Below are 18,673 nucleotides of genomic sequence, written 5' to 3'. Positions count from 1 at the left end.
CAAATGAATGTTCTTAATTTATTCTCACTCCAGACCATTTTTCAGATGCTGGTTCGAGTTGAATTTATCACACTTAAAGATAAAAGTTATACATAATTTTATTTAATCAGAGATGTTGTGGCTACTCTCTAATTAATTAAAATTATATATGTTATTTATATTCTTTATCTCAAAATAATAATTTGAGATATGAATTATTTCAACTTATATAGAAAACTTTTATCATCATTTGCAAGTAACATATTGTCTATGTATAAAACAAATATTACTCCCACTAACCTTCTGGTATATAATTATTTCCATAATTCTCTTTTCAAACCTAAAGGAAAAGATGATATAATACCAATTTGTGAGATGTTTGTTTTAATCTATAGGTAGACACTTTAAGCTTGCATATTCTCACCACTTATTAGAGGAAAATCTTTATGGCAGTCTGTATACCTTCTCCTCTAGTTCACTGTTTAGAATTGATTAATGAATTAAAACAAGCAACAAATGCCAAGGTCTATAATAGAATCTTTTATAAAAACAAGTGAGAATGCAGATCTCCTTTGTTATTGATTCTTATTTCAAAATGAGCTTCTTAGCAATGAATATTCTTTTATATCTTTATGTTTCTCAATGTTGCCTAATGAAGATTATTGGTGAAAAAACCTATGCTTAATTAATGTTCTCCACCCCATTACGCAACTTTACTAAAGATAAACTTTATTGCTCTTTAAGATATTCATTTCTTCATTCGTGGCATATTGTACTACAACTTCAATTCTTTATCATTCTATAATTTAATTTGTGTCTCAAATTAATATTGCAGTTGAACTCTTATTGTACAAAATGTAATCACTAGAAAACATTGATCTTATTGTTCTAATAAGTCATCTTAAGGATGGACCAACAAACTCTTAAAAGAGCAAATGGTTCAATATGCATGTTATTTTAGCAATTACTAAATAACATAACTTATTAGAATTTTATCAATGGCTTGTAGATTATTAATGATTAGTTATGAATTCTCAATAACCATTAACCTTAAGGGTTGTTGTGAATCATAATTAATCTAACACTTGAGGTGGAAGTTTGAGAAAATATGAATGATCTTTCTCTAAAACTAGGTTCCTAGATTGATCACTCCCACTGATCAAGTCAATTCTTAATTCCACAGTTCTAGTGTTGTGAGATGGATAATAAAATATGTAACCCTTAAACCTTATAGCTTTTCAAATGAAATATGCTCATTTATGGTTTAGGACCCAGATCTTTTCTTTGACAATTGTACTCTAACTATATATGGGTTTATAAAATGTGTACATGTCATCAAGTCGGTTTTCAACCTTATCACAACTCAAAATATGTTTGAGAAACAACTTTGATTAGAACACGATTCGATATGTACACCCCATTGAAGAGTATCAATAGACAAAGATTTAGGAAAGATTGGAGTTTGCTATGTAGGCTCCACCCCATGTCCAAAAAATGCTTAGTTTCTTAAATCTGTCACACACTATAATTTGGGTGTACCAAGCATATGTATCGGGCAATGAACCCATGCTTTTAAAGAAACTTTGCAAATAGACTGGGAGTTTATCCATACTCACGAATTTTAATGTAGTATTCTCCATTTTATTTTTGATCTCACTATCTTAATATGCAAAATGCACCATTTCTCTACTTAAGATTTAAATGTCTTTGAAACATATAAATCTATACTTTTGTAGAAAAATTATTTATGTGAGTAATCGTTAAAAAAGAGATGCAAAATTTGAGTCCATGTCTTCAAAATTAATTGACTTGTATGATTTCTAAAATGATAGAATTCTAGTATGCACCGATTTTGACTTGTTGGAATACATATTTTTAATGAAATTCACACAAGTTCTAAATAAAGTTAGTAAAATCAAGTGTAATGAATATTCCCACCATTTACTAACATTTATTCTATTTATGGAGATATGTTCCATAATTTTTGGTGCTATAATGTAGAAGAATTCTTATTAATAACACATTTCTTATTGTCAGATTGAACTTGCATATCTTTATGAGTGACATCATTTGTAGTAAAGACCTCTAAATGTGTCTAAATCAAGTTTCAATAGAATCTTGGAACATAAAGGTCTTTGCCAATTTTAAAACAAAGCCACTACTATATTGCTTGTTCCTTAAACTTCTAAATGTGAGAACTTATCTTGTCTGTGGATAAGATTTGCTCACAGTTACTGACTTTCTTAGGTTTATTTGTAAATCTTGCAAGAAATTATGAATGTGGAATAACAATCTAAAATAATCCACTATGTGTTAATAATCACATTAGCTATATTAGAATGAATTCATACACAATAAATTAAAATTTATTGGTGATAATAAAGTGTGATTTATTTTTCTTAATTATACAGTAAAAACTGTACATTTTAGATTAAGTTATCAGAATAAATTTTTGGAAATTTCTATTGGTATGGAAGAAATTTATGAATAGTGATGTAATAAAATTACATATATAGTTTTGAGGTTTAAATGAATCATGTTTTTACCAATGAATAAACATGCTTACATATGAAATCTTATTAAACGAAAATTGCCTGTGGGCTAAATTTTTAATTTAATAAGATTAGATTTATATGTAGATTATGATAGATTTATACAATTTATGAAAAACTTAAAGTTTAATATTTCTATCTCAATGAAAGGTATGAAACACTTAATTATTTATAAATGTTTCAAAATTTTATACTTTATGATAAAATTATTAAATTAAATCTACATAATTTCCTGTGGGATAAATTAAGAGAATTTAATTTAACATATTAATTATGTAAATATAATAAAATCCCTGTAGGGTAAGATTATTATGTTAACATAATTCATGTCCATTATGTGATCTTAATCCACTTAATATATATAATTTTATATAATTAAGGATGCTGTGGCTACTCCCTAATTATTTAAAATTATGTGGTTCACTAGACACACTACTAGAAAAATGATGTTTGGCAACACTTTTTTTTAACTATGTAAATCTAAATAGCAACACTTTTAAAAGTGTTACCTCCTAGACCGTTGCCAAAAAATAAGAACATAAGACAACACTTGTATAAGTGTTGTCTTAAGATAGTTTTTAGGGGAGTTCTATTTACACCCCACAAAATGATAAGTACACCCCATTATTAAAAAAAATATAAACTTAAATAATTTTTAAAAATTACTCTTAATATTTTTTTTAAAAAAAATTCTCACATTATTTCATGTTAATTTCAATACTTATTTTGATTTTATTTTCATAATTTTTTCTAACTCATGTATATTTTTTTTTAATTTTTTCTAAGAAAATTTCATATAATTTTTTATTTTAATTTTTTTCTCATAATATTTAAAATATAATTTATTTTTGTTTGATATGTATATTTTTTAAGAATATGAATTGGAAAAAAAAAGTTAAAAAAATTTAGTACAATTAAAGATATAAATTTTATATAAAATAAAAATTATTAAAATAGGGTGCCTTTAGAAAATTTTGGGGTGTAAATAAAATTTCCCTAGTTTTTAATGCTTTTATAAACATATATAGCTAACACTTTTTTAAAAAACGTTGCAATATGGAATATAGCATACAACAACACTTTTTCTTTAAGTGTTGTATTATAAAAATTATTATATAATTAAATTTGAATTTTTCACCGAGCATACATTAGTATTAGTATTGCCACCCAATATATATATATAAAAGAAAACAATAAATAAAAAATCAAATACGTACATCAAATAGAATTTGCATAAATTTTTTCGCATTAAATGTAAAAGTTATAGGGCATAGTTTAAAATTAATACAAAATTATTTAAGTATTACAAAGCTCTACATAAACTATTACAATGAAGACAGTAAATATGTCAAATTGTGTATATCGACAATGTGAATTTCTAATTTATCACTTTGATTTGCAAGACAATTAAATGAAATAAAAACAAAAAATTCATAGAAATAATGTGTTGTCCACTCTCTTCATCAAACTGCAATTAGTCCATCCGAATCACTGGCACTGCACAAAAAAAAATATATTTATTATTAGTAACTTATATAGTGATATAAATGCATTAAAAGAATATTAAATCTGGAATCAAGTATAATTAAATCTGATTTCATGTTTAGTACATATAAAAATATCTCATCATAGCATACATTTTTAATCTGTCATTGCTAGAAATTTTACTTTAATATTTGCTACAGTACAAACATTGGGATCAATTACCATAATAAGTTTGACTATAACGTACAATACATATTACTATTAGAGATAAATTATTTAGATCAACCAGTAAAAGATATATATATCTACAGTGGGAGACAAAAATTTCTTTTCTACATTAATAAAAAAACTATATCTATTTTTATAGAAAAGAAAAATATAAATTTAACATAAATAAATATATGAGAATAAATTAAAATTATTTATTAAATATATAAATATGTGAAATAAAAATAAAAATTATAATTATAATTTTATAAAGATAATAGTAAAAATATATGATTGAAGAATTGAAAAAAAGTAAGATATATGTATGTGTGTAGGTTAACCCCAAAAGTTAGCAAAGACAATTTTCGAGATCAGCTAATGATTTATTCTAAAGATTACCGAGATTAGCCTCCAAAGTTAGGTATGACTGTACACACTTGGCATGTATATATATATAGCTCACGAGCCACTCGACATGCATGCTCATGAGGGTCACTCAACATGCATGCCACAAGAGTCATTTGGCAAGTATGTTGCAAGACTCACTCGACATGAATGCTGCAAGAGTGACTCAACATGCATGTTGGCACAGTCACTCGACATGCATGCTACAAGGGCCACTCAGTATGCACGCTACACTTGACATGCATGCTACGAGGACCACTCGACATGCATGCTACCAAGCATGTATGCTACAAGAGTCACTCGACATACATGCTATGAGGACTACTCGGCATGCAAGCTACAAGGGTCACTCATCAGGCATCGTACGAGAACCACTTAATATGCATGCTACGAGAGTCACTAAGCATGCATGCTACAAGGACCACTCGACATGCACGTTCTAAGAATCACTCGACATGCCGTCTTATAATAGATCATTGCAACAAATCGTAATGTTCCTCAATAAGATAATCGACACTTGGTGAGTTATTATACACAAAAAGAGTCAAAAAGACAGTGCACACAAGTATGTATATTATTTAAATATATTTTGACGAAAGAAATATATTTCTTCGACTAAGACTTGAACTATATGTGTAAATACATAATAAATAGAGAAATTAAAACAAGATGCATAATCACAAAGAAAGAAATTCACCTATTTTTCAACATGGTGCAAAAATATACTTCTTTTTAAATAAAATTAGAAACAGAGGAAACTTATATTAGGAGGAGGTTCGATTCACAGTTCTAGTAAGCTTGGGGTTCTTATGTCATTTCAATGAGTGGCCAATCACGTAGTACTCTAAGAAAATTAAAAATCTTAAGTATTATCTAAACATTATAAATTTACTTCAACTAGTATATCCTTATTTCTTTTATGAATTTATTTCACAATACTTAACGAAATTTCAGGTTTAGAGCTCCTCACCTTCTATCCCTTAAGTGTTTGTTCCCTGATCAATAACACAATCTAGAATGTTATATGAAGCAAATTAACTTAGCTCCTTACTATAATTATCAATCTCTCAATTACAACTTCTATGTTTCTTTCATAATTAGAATTCTATCCTTGTCCATCTTTCAATTTCTAAAAATGTATAAATTATAATACCATGCTACCACTTAGACTGATGAAGACAATATTGAAACAACATTCAACAAGCATATATACCAAGATAATATAGAGTTCTTAATGTAAATGCTCACAAGCTTGCTGCATGGGCTTTGTTGTGTCTTTCTTTGATTTTTCTGAACTCTGTGGAGGTGGATTATATCATATCCTCTTGAACTTGTTTTCTTGTGCCCTGTTTTTAGAAATTTTCAGTTTAATATAATTTTCTTTTCATAGAAAACAAAAGAAAAGATAATGAGACTAAATTAATTAAAGAACAAAGTACGAACAAAATATAAATCAACTAGAAAATAATATTCAAGTAGGCTTGTTAAGCATAAATGGTCAAGATGCCATTTTTTTTTATTTCATTTGATATATTATTGACACTTCTCACAAAAAAATTATTTTCATAGATTATATGAGTGTATTTCTTAGTTTTAAATTATAATGTTGAACCTATTGATAGATATTGATTTTTGTTATGATTACATGAACTAATATTGAGATTTCATTAGAGAAAGCCATCTCTAATGGATGAAATAGTTAATTCAGCCTTTTGATAGTTCAGTTTGCTGAGTACTTTTAGCTACTATGTATTACTTACCATTTGACAGTATGAAATCTAGTGGACATGTTACCACATTAATGGTAAGCCAATATATTGTACTTAAGAACATAATACGCTAGAAAAAGTCATTCCTAATCTAACATGATCCAAGGGCACATTTCGATGGATATTAAATAAAGAACTAGAATGACTTCTTTATTGAACAAAAAGTAGGAAACAAGTCATCCATCAAAACACTAGATTATAATAAATTTCACTATTAGAATTTAGACACATTATTTTGCATAAAATGGACGACTAATAGTCAAGTGAAGCCGCCATGGAAAATGCATTTACTTTCAAAAATTGAATAAATGAATGTTGCTTATAAGAAAAGTACACAGTAAGTCAATCATATGTATATATTGAAAGCAACTAATAGATACATCAAATAGAACAATTTTAAGAAAAAAAATGAGGTAATCAATTAATCATACAATGATCAATGAATCATGGAGAAAAATAATTAATTAATTATTAAGAAAAATAAATGCAGAAACTAAAACATAATTAAAATCCAAAATGGTTGTTGTGTAAGAAGAAATTCAAATAGTCCTAAATTTATAACTTCGACAAGAAAAAGTTGATATATAGAGCTTTATTCTTAAGGGTTTACCTTGCTTAGTTTTAATTGGTTTGAAATTTACTCTGCTCTATTGTCTCTCATTCTTTAAATTTAATTTGTTCTTCTTTCCTCAATAGTCCTCGTAAAATATAGAAGCACTGTCTCTTTGAACCATGGTTAGTAAAAATTATAAGTAATCATTATAAATATTAAACTTACAATTTTCAACTAAAAAGTAGAACACCCTAAGCATACGACATACGAGAAAATAAGAAAAAGTTTAAAAACCAGAGAAGGGTTGAATGGGAGTGACCTTTCAACCTTTCTAAAGAAGCTCACCTTCAATTCTGATGGGAGAGTGAGGATGAAGCTTTGAAAACTTTCAAAAGAGCTTACCAGCAGCATAAAAAAAACCAGAGGAAACCAAGTTCTTTATGCGCAGGAATGGGAAATTTAGCACGAAAGAAGTATGAGCAGTTATTAGAATATGTACTTGAGTACGTGTTCTTAATTTAGTTTTAAAAAAATATATTATTATTAATTATTATTAGAAAAAAAATTACTTAAAAATATCATTAGACACACTTTTATAAAAACTGTTGCTATTTTAATGGTGTAAATTGAAATCGCATCGCTTATTTAGAAGTGTTGTACTTGATATTTTTAATAAACTACTAAAATAAATAAATAAATGAAAAATCTAACTAAATAGAGATTTGGCAACACTTTTTTCAAACAAGTCTTTATAATTAAAAAAATAGCATATTTAGTAACACTTTTGTTTGTAGTGTTGCTACATAACTGTTGCTAAATTTCCTTTTTGTAGTAGTGACACCAAAGTATAAACTAAAGATTAAAATTTTACTAAATTCAAAATTGCCTGTGGGCTAAATTTTAAATTTAATAAAATTAGATGAACCTTATGATAGATTTAATTAAACAATTAGTTTAGGACAATGAAGGTTTATTATCTATCTTTAATTAAATTTGTGATAACACTATTAAATTAAATCCCCATAACTCCCTGTGGGGTAAATTAAGAGAATTTAATTTAACATATTATCCTAATTAATTATACAAATATAATAAAATCCTTGTGGGGTAAAATTATTATACATATATAATTAATTACAATTTATGTCCATTAAGGTGAATTTTAGTTAATATATAATTTTATACAAATAAGGATGTTGTGGCTACTCCCTAATTATATAAAATTATATTTTTACTTTGACATTAGGTATTGGGCTCTACCTAAAAGTAATTTCGTTATTAACATAATAGACAATCACTGAGATTAGTGCTCCTAGTGTGGTCGTCCGAAGATCATTAAAAACCGTTCTAGATATGAGCATTTGTCCCAAGTTCATGTTTTCTTATGTCAAACCAAAAAATTACTTACATTTTATTCATATTTTATTCATTTTAGGAAGTTTTATGAATATTTTATGAATAATTTTATGAAGTTTTATGAAACTTAATGTGCTATATAAAATATTCAACCTATCTTAATGTTTGAATATTTCTAAATATATCTAGCACTATAAAAGGAATTTATGTATAGAATTTAAATCATACAAATCAAAATTAATTGTATTAAAAATAAGTTTGCCAAATAAATACAAATTAATACAATTATTGTATGATAATAAATTAAATGCTTAATTCCATAATATATAATTAATTATGCATTTCTGACCATATAATATCTTAAATATTTGCACTAATAATTAATTTGTATAAATAAGGTAAATATACAAATTAGTACAATTAATTATATGAAATGAATTAAATGCAAAATTAAAGAATATACTTAATGGCAGATTTTTTTTTTTCAACTTTTATTAATTTAAACAATAAATTACATAAATTTGGTAATAAATAATTAAACGCACAATTATTACATGCCTAAATAAATCATGTAATTAATTACCAATTTAAAACAAATTTCCATTTTCAATTTATACTAAATAACATATTAATTCTAAATATATGTATTAAATTAAAAATGAAAATTGAATGAATGTAATTTATTGACTAAATTAACACAAAATAGGAAAATAATTAATATTCCAAATAAATAAAAATTTGGAATTTTCCTTTCTCCCATTTGAATCTCCATGCATAAATAAAGAGATTCATGTCGGTTTTAGGCAATTAAAACACGTAAAAATTGGACTTTAATTTTAATAAAAAATTTCTAGTCCGTATGAGTTCTTAAAAAATTAATTTTCAAATTTCAATGATTTTTCACATGTTTAGATCGATCTATAATACTATATCAATATAGTGATGTATATAGAATTCGAAATAAACACCGAAAAAAGATAAATGAAATAAAACAACCAACGGACAAAAAACTCCAATTTTTTTTTTTCCAAATGAATCTAAATGCAAAAATTAAGACATTCATATAGATTTCATGCATCGAAAACACGTAAAACAAAGACTTTAAAATCACCAAAAATTTCGGGTCCGAATTTTTTTTTTTTTTTTGAGCTTTCTTTGTTTTTTCAAAATGAGTTTTCATGCTTTAGAACAATCTATATTAATATATGAATGTATTGATTCAGAATGTATAATGTATATATAAACATATATACATATATATATACAGAAAATAAAATAATGTACCGTATGTATATATATATAATCATGAAATGTATATATGTATATATTTATATATAGTATTTAGATATATAAACAATATGATATAATGAATATATGAACATATATATACAATATATATACCTAATGAAATGAAGAAAATATCTATATATATGTATAAACAGTATATGAATATATATAAACTGAATGTATATAGGTATATACGTATGAAAATGTATATATATAATATGAATGTATATACGAACCCGAAAACGAATATATAATATATATATATATATGAACACCGTATATACGTATATATATATTAAACTCAAACTAAATCAAGGCAGAGATATATAATCTGCTCTGATACCAACTGTTAGACATTTATTTGTATAGACTAAAACATACATGATTATGAATAAAGTGCGGAATTAATAAATCATATATGTACTATAATTTAAGGATCGAAATACCTCCAGCCATTGAATCTTTGAGCTTTAATCCCACATAAGCTTGATCTGCAAAAGAAACCGATTGATGTGGGTAATCGGGCTTCCTCGCTCTCTCAACTCTCTTTAGATGGATTTTCTTTGTTATAAACGGAATGAGTGAGGAGCTCGGGACCGAGACCCTATATTTATAGGTGAGATACTCCATCGATATACGCGCCACATTAATTGTCAGAATATTTTGACAATTAATTCAGGAAATCAAATCAGGTAATGAATATAGAAATCTGACCATATATAGAATATTACATAATTGATTTTGTCCAGATTCAATAAATATAAAATATTCATTTATCAGAAAATCAATTATTTATTTATTTCCTTAAATAAAAATTTATTTCTTTAAATAAAAATATATTTCCTTAAATAAAAATATTCTTATATGGATTTGATCACACAGTGATTTTTTCAACGATGAAGAAAGTCGTTTATTAATTTGGCATAGATCAGACACACTATATATACTTAATTAATTAATTATTCAATGCAAATTTTGGATGAAGAATGTTAAGAAGGAAGTTTGATAGTTGAACATGTCTCCTATTAATTTATTTAATTCCACTCCGCATGCTGAGGTGATCGTGTATCATTTTATGAAAATGTCAATTAATATTATGTAATTTGACATTAATTATTTTCGTCCAAACTTTGACTGATTTTCATGTGCATGTATCTCCTACTTTTAGTTTTATCTCACTATATATATATAGATATCACGTTATTATTATTTGAACGGAGAACGTAATTAATTAATGTTATAAAATAATTTCAAATGAAGAGTAAGAAAAAATAAAATGAAAGTGAAAGATAATTTTCTTAACATTATTTCAATTGCTGATAAATATAAAAATATGAGCCCGTCTTTCTAGTATATTGATCTGGTTCACTTTTAGTATTTTTTTTTCATGAGCGCATACGTTGTAGCTATTTAAGATAACTTGTTATAAATTTTTAAAAATTTTGAATAATTTATAGTATCGAAAATAAGGTTTAAATAGTTACTTATCACGTATATACGAAAAATAGTAGCGTGTGAAAAAAATATGTAAATTTTATTTTTAACATTGTAAAGTACTCGGAAATTTTTTAAAAAAGTCGTTTTAAATAGCTACAACGTATGCGATCATAAAAATAATTTAGAATAAAAAGTCCTCCTCCTGGATATAGAAACAGAGATAGATTATCTACTGAAAAACTCCTTTACAGGAGATGCACTGTAGACTTACCATATATTATTTATAACAATTAAGATAATTATAATAGGGTGATTCTGCAATTCACCCCTTAAAAAAATGTGCACTGATGCACCTCTTATCTGTTTCGGCAATCAACAATAAATTTAGTCCAATTGTTTATATTCGTGTATGTTATACTTATTTAAGATATCATGCAAAAATTTGAGAAATTTAGAATAATTTATAATATAAAAAAATAATGTTTAAACAATCTATATCACACACGCATAAAATAAAAGAGTCATGACTGCAACAAACTGTTTAAACCTTATTTTCAGCGTATTAAATTTTTCCGAATTTTTTAAAATTTTGCAAGGTGTCTTAAATAACTACAAACACGACCATAAGAAAAAATAAACTATTTTTTTTATATGTCAAATGTCTCGTAGAATTTCCATTATAATAAAACGTCTACAATTAAGCAACAAAATTGCTTGAACAATAATAATTATCACGATTTGAAAGTTAAGAAACTATATAGAAATGTATATATGAGTTGAGATTTTAATAGTTACATCAAATATATAACTATTATGGTTATATTTATTTGTGGTTATTAAATCACTATTAAATGGTTGTGATTAATTTAAAAATTAAAAGAAAATAAATAATAAATAACTTGTAATCTAATATTTATTTTCTTATAAAAACTTAATTAAATTAATTATATTTAAAATTAAATTACTAATAATTATTAATTAATTTTATACAATTTATTACAAAGTAAACATCTTTTAGAAATTAATTTTTTTTGAACTTAAATAATTGAAATATTTGTAACAAAACTCTTTATAATTTAAAATTATTACACACATAACTTTAATTAATAAAAAATAGTAAGAATAATGACCTCTAATTATATTTAATTTTACACTCAATCTTATTTTCAATGTCTTTAAGTGCCAAATAGTGCGTCGATTCCAAATTGATTGATCAAGATATTAGTTTTTTTTTTAAAAAAAATGAAAATTAAATTAAAATAGTTTAAAATATAATAATAATTACAAAATTAAAGACTAGTTAACTATTCTTGCTCCTAGTTAAAATCATCTTCTTCAATTTAGAGATTGTAAAAAAATTACCAAAGTAAATTATCAATTAATTGAGATTGTTGCTTCTTTTTCACAAATAAACATAACAGTATAAAACTAACAAGCAAATCACTAAAAACTAAAGAGAAATCTAACTGTAGGTGGTGGATTGGAGTAATGAGCTTATGGCAGAGATGTAGGAAATTGTATCGAAGTGAAAAATTTACATGATGTTAGATAAAGACAGACTGAAATCTTAAGTTTTGAAATTGGAGATTTTTTTTTTATAAGAGAGGAAGATAGGTCAAGCAGTTATTGGAAAAAATAATTAGATGTCATTTTTAAAAAAATTAATTATTCAAAAACATATTTTGGAAAGGGTGGAACTCTAATTTTGTAAAATAATAGAATTTTATCATTAATATCATAGTTAATTAATGGTTTAACTGTTAAAAAAAATTATAGCAAGGACTTAATTATAAAAATAATTTGTTTACATATATTTATGGTTAAAAGGGTTTTGTTAAATATTTAAATTAAAAATTAATTATTTTAAGAAAGTAATTAATTAAAATCTAAATAAGAGATTTTTAGTTATTGTTAACCTGCAGCTATTACAGGTAAAAAGAAAATGTAACCATCATGATTATAATAAAAATATAACCATTAAGTAGTTATTTATATATATAGTTAATAAGTTAACTATCATTTATCTTCTTCTTCTTTTTGAAATGGTCATTTATCTTCTTTAATATTAGTAGTATTACCTTAAAATTAAGAAAACTGTTGTACCCAATAATTTTTAAATGTCGGAGATACTATACCTGACGATTCTCGTGCTACATAAAACCTAAAAATTCTCAATTTTGATTTTATTAAATGTCTCTCTCTTTCTCTCTCCCTCATCTACGACCACCCCATCTCATCCCTCTTGTCTCTTCCCTCTAGTCGAATACGACCCACCATCTCGTCTCTCTTTGGTCTTCTCTCTCTCTCTCTCTCTCTCTCTCTCTCTCTCTCTCTCTCTCTCTCTCTCTCTCTCTCTCTCTCTCTCTCTCTCTCTCTCTTGTCGAAGGCCACAACATATTCAAACTCAGAGGTATCTCTCTCATCTCTATATGGTTTTATTATTATTATTTTTACTGAAGAGATATTTTTGTAAATAAAAAAGTTCAAAAAGTAAAGATGAAGATTTTTTCGTGAGAGGGTACTTCTATAATTTTTCAAACTTTTGCCCTATTATATAAATTTTTCAAAAAAAAAAAAGCCAACAAATCGGCTGCCTGATTCCCGAATCGTTTGACAAAAAAATTAAAATAAAATCTGATGAAAAAGTTTGCAACATCACATTTCACCTTAAGAACACCTATATTCGGATTCTTCCACCGTTCAGGAGATACAACAATAGAAACTGTTGCAACAGGTTCACACAATCCCTTAGTTTGAGCACTCAATTATTGTGCAAGGTACGTAACTGCACTACTAATAACACATTCAGCTGCAAAAAACTTGTTAATCCGTACTACTAATATCGATTTGATGACAAGTCATAGAAGAATCAAAGGACTAACCAATAAGGATCATAAAACAAAATAAAATTATATTATAGAAACAAGACTAATAGTATTAACTTAAATTAAAAACACTCAAAATTATATTATAAAGAAAAGACTAATTGGAGTAGTAAAAATCTAATTGCAGTAACAACACTACATATTTTAACCAAATCACGCGTAAGCCCAAGAATGACCGACGGGCAAGAAAAAAAGTTAAAAACCTGATAGTTAAGTCAAAATGTAATAATTCATGTTAAAGTTAAAAAGTCAAAGTCAACCTAGCTGTTAGACTATATATATAGTGTATATAATATAGCATATACAATGATATGAAATGCGGAAAATAAAATGTAATCATATCAATAATATATGCAATGAAAGGATCGATGTACCTCCAGCCATTGATCTTTGAGCTTCAATCCCTGCGATAGCTTCGGTATTGGAGTTCGGGCTTCCTCGCTCTCTCAACTCTCTTTAGATGGAATTTGCTGAATGGATTCAGAATCAGTGAGGAGCTCGGGGACCGAGACCCTATATTTATAGGTGAGATACTCCATCAGTATCTGTGCCACATTAATTGTCAGAATATTTTGACAATTAATTCAGGAAATCAAATCAGGTAATGAATATAGAAATCTGACCATATATAGAATATTACATAATTGATTTTGTTCAGATTCAATGAATATAAAATATTCATTTATCAGAAAATCAATTATTTATTTATTTCCTTAAATAGAAAATCATTTCCTTAATTAGAAAATAATTTCCATAAATAAAAATATTCTAATATTCTCCCACTTGGTCAGCATTTAAACTAAAATATTCAAACCCAACGTTCCTCATTATATAATAAACATACGAATCATAGCGACATGTCCTCATTATGAATCGAGTATTATCTTCCATGTATTACAATACATTTATTATATAACAATGTACTTTATGTGGCAATGTACTTAAGTGAATAAACCCTAAACCTTATGTTTATTCAGGTCCTCTGAAATTTTTCTCAAATGTAAAATTAAGATGCGCATAAATATGAGAAAAATCAAAATAAGAGTTTCATTAATAATAACTTTATTTGTACAAATTACATAAGGGAACCAAGTCCCATGTTCTCTACATGATCCTTGAATTTATGAGGTGGCAAGCCTTTTGTCATAGGATCGGCAATCATCAATTCAGTGCTAATGTGTTGAATGACCACTTTATTTTCCTTAACACGTTCTCTAATAGCTAAGTACTTAATGTCGATGTGCTTGCTTCGACTTCCACTTTTGTTGTTCTTAGCCATGAAAACAGCAGCTGAATTGTCACAGAACATCTTTAGCGGCCTTGCAATGGAATCAACCACTCTAAGGCCTGAAATGAAACTCTTTAGCCATACACCATGTGATGTAGCCTCAAAGCAAGAAACGAACTCAGCCTCCATAGTAGAAGTAGCAGTCAAGGTTTGTTTGTTACTCCTCCGGGACACGGCTCCACCGGCAAACATAAACACGTAACCGGATGTAGATTTACGTGAATCGGTGCAACCAATGAAATGCGAGTCCGAGTAGCCAACTACTTCTAGATTGTCAGTTCGTTTGAACATCAGTTTGTAATCCTTAGTACCCCGAAGATACCTCATAACTTTCTTTGCGGCTTTCCGGTGGTCTATCCCCGGGTTACTCGAAATCTTCCTAACATTCCGACAGAATAAGCAATGTCGGGTCTGGTGCACACCTGAGCATACATTAGGCTTCCGACGGCGAAGCATAAGGAATGTTCTTCATTTGTTCTCTTTCAAAATCATTCTTTGGGCACTGGCTCAAATTTAATTTATCACCCTTCATAATTGGAGCAACGCTCGGTGAACAATCTTTCATATGAAATCTTTCTAAAACTCTGTTGATGTAGGCTTCTTGAGATAAACCTAAGATACCTCGGTATCTATCTCTATGAATCTTAATGCCTATGACATAGGATGCTTCACCCATGTCTTTCATCTCAAAGTTCTTTGAAAGAAATTGTTTCACTTCACGTAGCAACCCTTTATCATTGGATGCAAGAAGAATATCGTCCACATATAAAACAAGAAAACAAATTTTACTCCCACTTTCCTTCAGGTATATGCATTGGTCCATGACATTCTCTTCAAATCCAAAGGAAGAGATGACATCATGAAATTTTAAATACCATTGGCGGGATGCTTGTTTTAATCCATAGATGGACTTCTTGAGCTTGCATACCAAATCCTGACCTTCACTAGAGGAGAATCCTTCGGTTGTTTCATGTATACCTCCTCCTCTAGATCACCATTCGGAAAAGCGGTTTTTACATCCATCTCGCTCCGGCTCTAAATCAAAATGAGCAACTAATGCCAAGATGACTCTCGGGGAATCTTTCTTTGATACGGAGAGAAAAGTCTCGTATAGTCAATTCCTTCCTCTTGAGTGAATCCTTTAGCAACAAGTCTCGCTTTGTACCTCTCAGTGTTGCCTAATGAGTCTTTCTTAGTTTTATAGACCCATTTACAGCCAATGGCTCTCGCCCCATTAGGCAACTTTACAAGTTCCCAGACTCTATTGCACCTCATAGAATTCATTTCATCATCCATAGCATTGTACCACAATTTTGATTCTCTACGTTCATAGCTTGTAAAAACGTTTGGATCATTTCCAATTCCAATATCGATTCTAATAAATACACAACATAGTCTTTGTAAATCTTTGGTTTGATAGGTCTAGTAGATCTTCTTAAGACTTCACCAACGAGGCTCTTGGGGAGCGGCGGAGTTCGGCAGGGTTGTTCAACGATTGCGGTGGAACTCTTGAACATTTTGATCTCTTGGATTATCATTACCAACTTGTGGATCTTCAGTGATTGGTAATGGTTGTTCAACATTCGTTTGAACTACAGGAGTGTTAACCATTATCAATCTTGCTTTTGAAGTGGAAGGTTCTGAAGGATCTTTCTCAGTACCTAAGTCCTTTGATTGATCACTCCCATGATCGAGGCATTCTCAAGAAATTTTGCATTCCTTGATTCCACAATTCTTGTGCTATGAGATGGACAATAAAACTTGTAACCTTTAGACTTTTCAGCGTACCCTATAAAGAATCCGCTTATGGTCCTTGGGTCCAATTTCTTCTCTTGTGGATTATATATTCTGACTTCAGATGGACATCCCCAAATGCGTACATGATTCAAACTTGGTTTCCAACCTTTCCATAATTCAAAAGGAGTTTTTGAGACCGCCTTTGTTGGAACTCGGTTTAATATGTACACGGATGTCTTTAATGCTTCGATCCACAAGGATTTAGGAAGATTAGAGTTGCTACTAAGCATACTCCGCACCATGTCCATTAATGTTCGGTTTCTTCTTTACGCAACACCATTTTGCTCGGGTGTACGGGCAAGGTGTAATGGGCAACAATCCCATTTTCTTCAAGAAACTTCGCAAATGCACCAGGTGCTTGTCCATCTTACGTGTATCTACCATAATACTCACCTCCTCTATCCGATCTCACTATCTTAATTTGCTTGTTGCATTGTTTCTCTACTTGACTTTAAATATCTTAAAGACATCTAATGCTTCACTTTTATTATGAAGTAAGTAGATATACATGTAGCGTGAGTAATCATCTATGAATGAGATGAAGTATTTCGACCATGTGACTCCATATACGGACTACATATATCGGTATGTATGATTTCTAATATTTCGTAACTCCTATGGACACCGGTTTTGACGAGACTTGGAGGTTTGCTTTCCCTTAATGCAATCCACACAAGTATCAAAGTCGATAAAATCTAAGGTATTGAGTACCCCATCTTTTACCAACCTTTTAATTCTATCAATGGAGATATGTCCCAATCTCAGGTGCCACAATGTACAGAATCCTCTTTCATAACACATCTTTTAGTGCCGGCGTGAACATGCATAACATTATTAGTGGTATTATTTTGTAAATTAAGGCGGTAAAGACCATCGGACAAAATACCATTTCCAACACATTCGCATTTATAATATAAATTAAAATATTTGTACGAAAATGTAAAGGAAAAACCAAAGGGTATAAGTCTTGAAATCGAAATCAAGTTTCTAGAGAAACTTGGTACATAAAAGGTCTTTTCTAACTTTAAAATAAAACCATTACTTAAAACTAAATTGCATGTTCCAATAGCTTCCACATGTGAGCCCATCTTGTTTCCAGATAAGATGCTTTGCTCACTTGCCACTGGCTTCCTTAGATTTTGAATATCTTGCAAGGAATTTGTTATGTGAATTGTTGAACCGGAATCAATCCACCATGTGTTAAGATTAACATTAGCCATATTAGATTCATAACATACTAAGGAAATTGGATTACCTTTGTCATCCATCCATTTCTTGAACTGGCTGCACTCCCTTTTCGCATGTCCCTTTTGTTTACAAAAGAAACATTTGATGGAATCTTTCTTTATGGCAGCCTTGGGAGCCATGGGCTTTTTCCCTTTGTTCTTCTTGAATGGCTTGCGTTTCTTAGGTTGAGTGGTCAGGTGAACACTTTCTCCTTGCTCTTGTAGGAGCCTGGCTTCCTCTTGAACACACATGGTCATCAATTCATTGATAGTCCATTTTTCTTTATGTGTGTTGTAGGAAATTTTGAAAGGCCCATACTGTGGAGGAAGATTGTGAAGGATGTAATGAACCAGGAAGGTATCAGGAATGATAACGTCGAGTTTCTTCAAATGAGCAGTGATGTCCCTCATTTTAGAAATGTGTTCTCGAACTCCTTTAACACCGGT

At 28.5% G+C, this 18,673-nt stretch overlaps 1 long non-coding RNA gene across 1 annotated transcript; it reads right to left on the bottom strand.

The window, feature by feature from the left end:
• Nucleotides 1–3,840: 3,840 nt before the first annotated feature.
• LOC133037682 (uncharacterized) lies at nt 3,841–7,432 on the bottom strand. Its single transcript, XR_009687734.1, has 3 exons — nt 7,008–7,432; nt 5,877–5,974; nt 3,841–4,028 (listed from the first exon to the last, which is right to left on the bottom strand). It is a non-coding gene; the product is annotated as an uncharacterized LOC133037682 (long non-coding RNA).
• Between the last annotated feature and the right edge of the window lie 11,241 nt (nt 7,433–18,673).

The sequence above is a fragment of the Cannabis sativa genome, chromosome 5 (assembly GCF_029168945.1).
Source record: "Cannabis sativa cultivar Pink pepper isolate KNU-18-1 chromosome 5, ASM2916894v1, whole genome shotgun sequence".
In the NCBI taxonomy this organism is placed as follows: domain Eukaryota; kingdom Viridiplantae; phylum Streptophyta; class Magnoliopsida; order Rosales; family Cannabaceae; genus Cannabis; species Cannabis sativa.
This window is presented reverse-complemented; position numbering and strand designations above follow the sequence as displayed.